Source organism: Hydra vulgaris, chromosome 15, assembly GCF_038396675.1.
Source record: "Hydra vulgaris chromosome 15, alternate assembly HydraT2T_AEP".
Classification (NCBI taxonomy): domain Eukaryota; kingdom Metazoa; phylum Cnidaria; class Hydrozoa; order Anthoathecata; family Hydridae; genus Hydra; species Hydra vulgaris.
In genome coordinates this window covers 53539448-53547093 of record NC_088934.1, presented here as the reverse complement: position 1 = coordinate 53547093, position 7646 = coordinate 53539448, and positions in this window count along the sequence as shown.

The window sequence follows — 7646 nt, the reverse complement described above, 5'->3', positions numbered from 1 at the left end:
AAACACGAACAAGTGAACCAGCTCGACCTATGAATGTGAATGAGCTGGTTGGATAAAATAAATCGCGTTAATTCTTTTATCAAAACAAAAACATTCTTGATTTTTTTTTTTTTTTTTTTTTTTTTTTTTGCCATATAAATTTATTAAAGTCGTAAAGCATAATATAAATACAAATAGCAGGGGCAAGAAGAAGACATAATTGGTCTTATCACCAAGCCCCTTAGTCTATACCGTAAATATAAGACAACAAAAATTTAAAAACGTAACACTATATAATATAAAGCATTTTTATAAAGACTTAATAGAATAAAAATCATCGGTCCTAAAGTCCTACTTTAACTTTTTGTTTTTGTGTTGGTTAAGAAAAATTTTAAAAAAAGAAAAAAAAGGAATTTGTACAAAGAAACTATATTACTAATAAGCAAGCAAGCAAATACGCATAATCCTGAAGCTTTCCTTTTACACCAGCATATACCTTTAAATATGTGAATAATTCTTATAAACCATAATTTTATATATATATATATATATATATATATATATATATATATATATATATATATATATATATATATATATATATATATATATATATATATATATTTTCAAGCCTCATTAAAACTTCAGAAAAAGCTGAGCGCTACGTCGATCATCTGTAGTTTTTGCTTTAATTTATTCTTAAACTCATTTAGCATAGAAATTGTTTTAAGTTCATTAGTTAATATTTTATTCCATAATTTCGGCCCTCTAGTAGAAATTGAAAATTCGGTCGCCGCAAAATAACTTTTGGGTTGGATATAACTGTTATTTGAAAATCTGGTGAGATATCTATTCTGATTTATTTTGAATAATGGGTAAAAAATTTTAGGAGATATATTTTTATTAATTTTGAACATAAATATAAGAACTTGATAGACATTTAATTGATAAACATTCATTATATTTAAATTAACAAATAATGCTTGGGAGTGTGTATAACGGCCCACATTGGAAATGATTCTGATTGCATGCTTTTGTTTATTAAATAGTTTTTTTATTTTATTTTTATTTGTACTGCACCAAGCAATATTTGCATAATTAAGATGGCAATGAATGAACGAGAAATATAAAAGCTTTAAGCAAGTTGGATTTAAAAAAGGCTTAGCTCTGCATAGCAGGCCTATGTTCCTTGAGATTGTATTTTCGAGATATTGTATGTGATCTCTCCACGTCACATTTTCATCAAGAAGCACGCCGAGAAATTTTAAAGTGGTTTCTCTTTTTATGTCCTGATTGGCAATACAAAGTTTTGGAAGTTTCAATGGAATTTTATCTCGGTCATGAAAACGATGGAAAAAAGTATATTTTGTTTTGGTTACATTTAACGATAATTTGTTTGCATTAAACCATTCAGTAAGATTTAATAGCTCTTTGTTTACTGACTTAAACAGAATATTTATATCATTATGTGCATAAAATAGATTTGTGTCATCTGCAAATAATATTGTATCTAGTTCGGTACAAGCTTTGCTTAAATCATTAATAAAAATGAGAAATAGGAGTGGCCCTAATATAGATCCCTGAGGAACCCCACATGTTATGTTCATATTGGTTGTTTTACCTTCATTATAAGAAATGTATTGTTTTCTATTTGACAAATAGCTTTTAAACCACGCAATATTTGTATGTTTAATACCATAGTTTTCTAATTTTGTTAATAAAATGTAATGATCGACAGTGTCAAAAGCCTTACTGAGATCAATAAATACACCTAATGTATATTTATTTTCATCAAATGATTTAAAAATATCATGAACAAGATGAACAATAGCCTGATCAGTAGAGTGGCTCTTTTTAAACCCAAATTGCTTACTATAGAGAATATTGTTTACATCTAAAAAGTAATACAATCTTTTATACATAATGTGTTCTAATAACTTTGAAAAGCATGATAGTATGGAGATAGGCCTGTAATTGGAGACACTAGTCTCATCTCCTGATTTTAGTATAGGTATTACCCTTGCAATTTTAAGTTTATCGGGAAAGATTCCTTGGTTTAAAGAGAGCGTAAATATATGCAAAAGCGGAATTTTTAAATAAGGCATTGATTTAATTACTACATTACTGCTTACATCATCAACTCCATTACCTTTATTTGGTTTAAGTAAGTACATGGCATCTAGCAATTCTGTTTCTGTTAGCATATTATTGTCCATTATATTATTATTAGAGTTTAGGTATGATTTGAAGCAAGTTTGACTTTTATTTATTTTTGATGCTAAACTTGGACCTGTGCTAACAAATGCATGGTTAAACGAATTAGCAATTATTGCGTCGTTAATAATTTCACAGTCATTTATAATTAGTTTTTTTGGTAAACAATTATTATTCATATCTTTTTTACCTATAACCTCTTTTATTATGTTCCAAGTTTTTTGTATATCATTTTTGTATTTTAGCAATTGGCTACTATAGTAAAATTTTTTTGAGCGCTTTACAATCGTCACAAAAAGGCGATTATAGTTTTTATAGTTTGTTTCATTTTTAAAAGTCCTTTTTTTAATGAACTTCTCATACAATCGTTGCTTTTTTTTCGAAGATTTTATGATTCCGGGTGTTATCCAGGGATTTTGTAGAGTTTTTGATTTAATAAATTTAGTTGTTATTGGGAATGCTTTATTGTAGTGACATTCAAATATATGATAAAATTTATCATAAGCTTCATTAACATTTTTTGTTTTCAAAACGGGTTCCCAGTTTGTTGTCGATAAAAGGCTAATAAATGTCACAAGAGAAGCGTCCTTAATTACTCGTTTTTTAGTTTTTACTTTTTTAGAAGGTTGATTTAACGATTTTTGTGCTGTTATAAAAACCGGAAAATGATCAGATATGTCTGTAATAAATATTCCAGTTTTAATTTTTACGTTTTTGAAATTATTAATTATAATTTGATCAATTGAAGTAGCAGTATTTTTTGTAATTCGAGTAGGTTTATTTATAGTAGGAATAAATCCATTTTGAAACATAATATTGAAAAAAGTTCTGACGTCTTTGTTTTTGTTGTATTCAAGTAAATCTAAATTCAGATCGCCTACGAAGTAAACGCATTTGCCACATAATTCTTCGCTTATAATTAAGCTTTTAATTTGTTTGTTAAATGCTTTTTTATTACCAGAAGGCGGTCTGTATATGACGTGTACAACTGCGTTCTTGCAAGTTTTGTTTACAACTTCTATTGATAACAATTCAAAATCATGCGTAACAGCAAAATAATTTTTGCGTAGTTTGAAATCTAAGGAGTTGTGGATAAAAATGCATAATCCTCCACCTGTTTTTTCAGAGTCTCTAATTTGATGCAAAACTTTATAATTATTAAGTTGAAAATTAGAATTGTTTTCAATTTCCTTATCGCGGCACCATGTTTCGGTTAGACATATAATTTGAAAGTTAATTTTGACACTGAATAAAAATTGCTTAAATTTCTCAAAATTTTTTTGGAGGCTCCTTATATTAAGGTGTAGGATAGATAATGCAGTTGAATTTATGTCAGCAGTAATACATGAGATATCTGAACTATAGTAATAAGGACTTATATTTAATAATCCCTCCTCATCATTATAAAATTTAATATTTGATTGATTTTTTAACGGTATATATTTGTTTATTAGGAAAGGTTCAAGATTATTTATGTCAATATTAATCAGAGCGCTATTATCAAAATTATTCCTAAATAATCGATTAGTTTCCATTTTAAAAATATAAATTTAAGATAACAAATATAAATAAAAATAAGAAAAATAATAATTACTATTCCTTTCGAATCCACTCTCGAACGATTAGTTTATCGTAAGATATTATTGCAAACTTGCCAAGCTCTCGTTCCTTTTTCATTCGCTCTTTTAGATCTTTTCTTATTAATATTGTTTCTGTGCAGTAATCTTCATTAACGTAGATTTTTTTTCCTTTTAATTTTTGGACGTTTTTTAAAATAGCAACTTTATCTTTATAATTTAGAAGTTTAATAACAACTGTTCTAATCTTTTTCGAGTCTCTAATCCCAGTCCTATGTGCCCGTTCAATTTTTATATTTTTCAATCCAAGTAAATCTTCGAAGAATTTTTGCACTTTTAATTCAGTCTCATTCCAATTTTCGTTTTCACTTTCTTTTAATCCGTCAATTCTCAAGTTATTTCTTCTTGAGCGGTCTTCTATTTCTCTAAGTTTACTCTTTATTTTTGTGATCTCACTATTATCTTTTATCTTGTTATTAATTTCTTTTGTTTTTTTCTTCAGTAGTTCTAATTTACCTGAGATAATATCATCGTTTGCTTGAATGAATTTCTGCATTTCACTGAATTCAGTTACTAACAACGTCACGGATTTATTTGTTAATTCAAGGTCGTTTGTAATGGCGATTATTTTATTTGAGTTATCAATATTATCTTTATCATTCTTATCAAGTCGTTCAGTAATAATTTTCATGTTTGCAGCTGTTATGGAAGCAAATATTTTTTCGTGCTCTTTTAATAATTTTCTAGTTTCGTTTAGGATGTCGATTTTTTGCTTTTCAAGCATTTCAGAGAATAATTTTTCGATACAATTTATATCCATAACAAGAATTTGAACGATACCAAGAAAATAGAAGAAAAAAGTTTTTAATAATAGTAAAAATAACAACAAAAATGATTGCTTTTAAAACAACCAATTATATATAAACATAAATGCTTATTTTCAGTGGGATCCCACTGAATATTTCGCAATATTTTAAAACAAAAATTAAATATATTTAGTGCAAAAAAACCCACTGAAATTAGGCGTGATCTCAGTTATTCGGACTAGTCCCTTTTTTTTATGTTAACGAGATTAATTTTTATAGGTAAATATTATGTCGAGATCTCGTTTAAGTGAGCCAGTCCAGCTACCGGGCTAATCCACCTCATATGAACAGCCCCTTAGTTTCCACTTTGTTTTCTATATATATATATATATGTATATATATATATATATATATATATATATATATATATATATATATATATATATATATATATATATATATATATATATATATATATATATATATACAGTTTTATATATTTTTTAAAATTAATTTTAAATGAAACAATTTTGACCGAATTTATATATTTTATCAATTAAAGTCACTGTTTCAATCAATGAGAAAACAATAAAAAAGGATTAGAAAGCCAATTTATATTCGAAAACCAATAAAAAGAAAAATATAATTATTTATTACTCAATGCTGGAACCGTTAGGCTACATTTTTTAGTACAAAAAACTCAGTGCCTTGATATTGTTTTGGAGTAAATAACAGGTTGCAAAACTGCAATCGACACGAATTATTTTCTCATTGATCCGTTGAATTATAGAAATGTGCTTTACACTTTTTACACTGAAGTACTTTTTACTGTTAACTTGATATGCATGCACCGTCTGTGTTGTCAATGTTACGTTTTGTAGCACTTTTTATTTCGTTTTTTATCTATTGCTCGAATTTTCTTCATTGTTTCTGCTTTTGTTAAAGCTTCTCCTTTAATTCTTAAATTGTTTCTTTTTAAATTGTGGATATGTTTAGAGTTATTTATTTGTTGCAGAAATAATTTCATTGCAGATTCTAAATCAATTTTAATTGAAATGTGTTTTGTTATACTATTGAACTGAAATATTTGACATTTGTGATGAAAAAATTTATGAATGCCGTGCAGTCAATGATATAGTCAATGCTGATTGTGCTGCTAGCTCGTGCTCAATCTTCAAATGTTTCAATTATTTTTAATTTTGATAGACTAATATTAGATTAATTAAAAAAAATAACGCTGTTTTTCGAATCCATTGACAGCGTGAGTTCTGGTGAAGCACTTGCCACTTTCATATAAAACTTTTAATAAACTTGGAAAATAACTTTATTTGAAAAATATCAACGTGCCACTTTCATATTGACAGTATACAAGCAGCCGTGGCGCAGTGGTTAGAGTTCTGGCTCAGAACCCAGAGGTCTCAGGTTCGACGCCAGCTCTAGCTCAACAAGCGACATTGGTGCGGAAGGAGGCGTGAACTTCCTGTTAAATGCTCTCCCGCGGTGTTCTGTGACAAGACCGAAAGGTCTTGGGAGCACCTAAAATACCTACAAAAAAAAAAAAAAAAATATATTTCTTTATATAGAAAATATCAACGTGCCACTTTGATATAAAACGTTTAATAAGCTTGGAAAATAGCTTTATTTAAAAAATATCAACGTCTTTGCATTTTTATGATTTTAATACGTTTTTTAAGGTAAGTTTAACGTAAAAATGTATTACATCCAGAATAAGCTGATATGCAAAGCAATTGGATGTTGTTTTCTTAGCATATTTCAAAATTTAATGACACATGAGTCCTGTGACCGTCTAATACAAGAATGTGTTCTCAACAAATCGCTTTAACTGCTGGTATGAATACCACTTAAACCACTCATTAAATCGCGATTTTCCTACCCATCCAAAGTATCTTTTTGATTTATAAACTACGAAAGTCGCTTATAAATCATAAATTGTAAGTAGGACGCATCGATGCAGTTGATTACGTTTTAATTACTTTTTTTTATTATTTCCTGTAACTTTGCGAGTGCTCTGAGTACCTTTTCGGCATAAGATTGAAATTTTTCCTCGGAAGCTATCAATTTTGGCTTCATCGTATTAGTTCTTGTAACTGTTAAAACATTTTTCAATAATATTGGAAGTACAAGATGACGCTTTTTTTGATGCAATTCTATCTGCTCTGTGTTGATTCTACATCCTGTTTCCATCTCTCTTAAGAATCATACTTATACCATCACTGTAATGAAGGTATGTCATTTTTAAATAAATGTTTTGTATTTTTCAAATAGTGTTGAACAATAGAGACCAGAACCCAAACCGCTAAAACATTGAATTAAATGAATCAATAACTTATCAGTTTCAACTGATAAAGCTGTCGGTCTACCGCTTCCATGTTGACCTGCGACCTGGTATATTGAAGTTAAATGCACACTTTATTTATGATATTCCTTCCTTTCAACGATGTTTCAAAGCACTTTCAACATCTTCTTCGCTGTAGTTGTTGTTTGGCATTTTATTGCTAGTGATGGTTTTTTAATTTTTGTATCAATTTGCAGGAGGTAAGTTTAGTTTTAGCATATTAAAAATTAGAAATGATGTTCTTTTTTTATAGAAATAGATTAGAATTTTAAGAGGAAGTAGTATCGTAGATCATTATTTTATTAATTAGCCAATGAGTCTTTAATTTATAACTTAAGACTCATTGGTTACATCTTGCCACAAATAATCGATTATTTATTAATTGACTGACATAAGTAGATTAAATAGATTTTTAGACCTTTTTTAGATTTTTATTAAATATCTTCCTTATTTTACGACAAAGAATAAAAATATTACCATTAGATTCAGAATAAAAAACTCTAATAAACCATATTTTTAAAAATTTCAAAACTAGTTTAATACTCAATTTTTTTGGATGTTTTAACTAACTATATGTTTTACCTAATAAATATGGTTTTTTCAAATTGATGCACCAAAAAACTATTTTAGTGCATAAATTTGAAAAAAAATTTCATCAAACAAAAACATTTTTTACGTGTTCGGATAGATGTACATTAATCTGCTTTTACATTA